Source organism: Orycteropus afer, unplaced genomic scaffold (assembly GCF_000298275.1).
Source record: "Orycteropus afer afer isolate SDZICR_OR568_19922 unplaced genomic scaffold, OryAfe1.0 scaffold00012, whole genome shotgun sequence".
In the NCBI taxonomy this organism is placed as follows: domain Eukaryota; kingdom Metazoa; phylum Chordata; class Mammalia; order Tubulidentata; family Orycteropodidae; genus Orycteropus; species Orycteropus afer.
This window is the reverse complement of record NW_006921599.1, coordinates 4734679-4737286: the sequence shown is the minus strand read 5'-3', so window position 1 is coordinate 4737286 and position 2608 is coordinate 4734679.

Genomic DNA, 2608 nt, shown 5'->3' with positions numbered 1-2608 from the left:
TTAAATGTCTCCAGATTTCTGGATAGGGTTTATGTTTATAGATGTGTGGCAATCTTGAGATTTGGTCCTGTGATCTTCCTGATGTAGAATTTCTAACACTAGCTTTCTACTTGTAATAAACATCATCCTTGGTGGCCCAAGCTTGCCCTGTAGTATGAAGGACATAGTAGGCATTCAACAACTGTGTGTTGAATGGATAAATACATGATTAGAGGAGACATGACAGACAGATTGATTGGATATTCCAAGTCTCCTGCTGTCTGCCCCTACTCCCACTTTATACTCATACAGCTACCATTTAAGTTGGCTTCAAAGACCTAAGACAATCTAAGTTGCTCCAGATTCTGAGGCATTTCAGACCAAAACTTAGTAAATATTTCCTCAAGCAAAAACACACAGGCTGTATTCATTCAGTCTACTACTTTGAAACAGTTGCTTTCCAAAGCCAGACACTCAGCAGTTGTAAATAAGAAATAGGGCTTGAGGGGAAAATCTTTATAAGGGAACAAAAGCAAATGGTTCTGTGTTTGCCAATGACATGTTGGAGAACCAGTGGGTATTCAAAGAGGGAAAACAAAGAAGCCTGATATTATAATATGCCTTTCTTTCAAATACATACATACTTACACCAAAATAAGGCAAACCCCTTTCAGGGGAAACATTTCTGGTAGATATAATTACTCTGTACTTATTGCGGCTGGAGTTGTAGTCTGCAGGGGAATAGGAAGTAGAAGGCAACTAAGTAGAGCTGCTGGGGGAACAACAGGCATTGAGCAATTTACAAAGGACTCAGTTTGCTCCACCTGGAGTGAGGAGTGTATATTTTTAAATATCACATTTAATTAACACTTGAAGAGAGAAACCTAATGGCTCACACCAGTGATTTGAGGCAGCTTTTGTATGAAACAGATGAAGGGAAAAAAAAAACATGATTAAGCACTGGCCTTAAGCACAGTTTCCTTGGATTTCTTTTTCCCTCCTTACCATATAATAACATCCCTTAAAATTAGTTCTGACAGCTAATAAGAATGAGTGGCTCTTTCTTTTCTTGGAGTGGTTAACAAGTGCTGTGCATTGTGCCAACATACCATACTGCTGAATGGATGGAGGAAGGAAAAAACTGATTAGTTATTTCATTGCAGGCAGCTCTATGCTTCTCTTTGGTTGAATCAGAGGGATCTTGTGGTACCAGGGCTGTTACATGTTTGAAGGCAGTTTGGGATGTCAGAACCTGGCTCTGCTAATATGATAGCTCCTCCTTCTCCCTACTGGCCTTTATGTATCCCTCTCACACAAACACACACACACATACCCATGCCTCCCACTAATAGTTACTTCTGCTTCTGATGACACATTTGAAATGTATATTATAAAGATACAGTTTTGAACTAAGTTTACACTGTTGAAACATAAAACAATATTTGTTCCCTTCCCAAGGGATATCCTTTGCTTGCTGAAGGGAATTTGTTGCCTTCTGAAGGAGTTGTCTTTCTAGTTTGGAAAGCAAAAGAATGATCCTCCCTAGAGGGACTGCCATGGATTGGAATGCAGGTAAAGAGCTTTAAGATCCCAGGATGAAAACCACACCAAGGGATAAAATGATTGTCCCATTAATTAAAAATAAGAGTAACAGCAAAGGTGGCCAAGGGGTAGGATCTGGGCCAAGGACAGCCCATGGGATTCCAACAGCAGCCCTGGAACTGAATCTCATTCAAAATCCTAAGAGGCATTCTTTTCTTCTTAATTTTTATTTTTAAAAAAGTTTGTATTGTGATTTGGGTGAAAGTTTACAGAGCAAATTCATGTTCCATATAGCAGTTCATACATATTTTATTTCATGACATTGACTGCAATTTCCCACAATGTAACAGCTTTCTTCATACTTGCTCCCCCTAATTACCTCTTCCTTGTGTCCTTCCCTCCTATGCACTCCCCTCTCCCAGCTGTCTCCCTGTGCAAATACTGCCCTTCAGTTCTCCCATGATTGATTGATCACTCCAAGGAGTGTATCTACCTTATGTAAATGTTCACCCTCTATGCCTGTCTATTGTTTGGCTAGAATCCGCAGAAGCCAGTTCAGTTCCAGATCTGAAGGGTAATTAGGGGTCATAGTCTCAGGTGTTTCACCAGCTCTTTCAGACCACCAAACCTGGTCTTTTTTTTTTTTTTTTAATGATTTTGAGTTTTGTTCCACATTATTTTCCCACTCTACCCAGGATCTCCTGCCTGATCCCCCCTGAGTGGTTGACAGTGATAGCCAGGCTCCATCTAGTTCTTCTGTTCTCATGATCATATAGGCTGAGGATCACATGGTCAACTAGTCCCTTGGACTAATTGTTTCCATGCATCTTTGCTCTTCTTCATTCTTCTTTGCTGTGGATGAGGAGAGACTCACAGTTGCATCTAGATACTAAGAAGTATCTTTGAGACTATGGCTCCTGGCAAGTGCCATCTGTAGGAAGGAGTTAGGGGAGAGGTCTCTAACCATAATAGGGCAATATTATGGAAAGACTAAGGCTTGAACTGTGGGCAGCTAAGCAGACTATCTGACTAAGGTCAGACTATGATGAGTAAGGTTCTTCTGGCCCAAGCCATGGTCTTATCAATC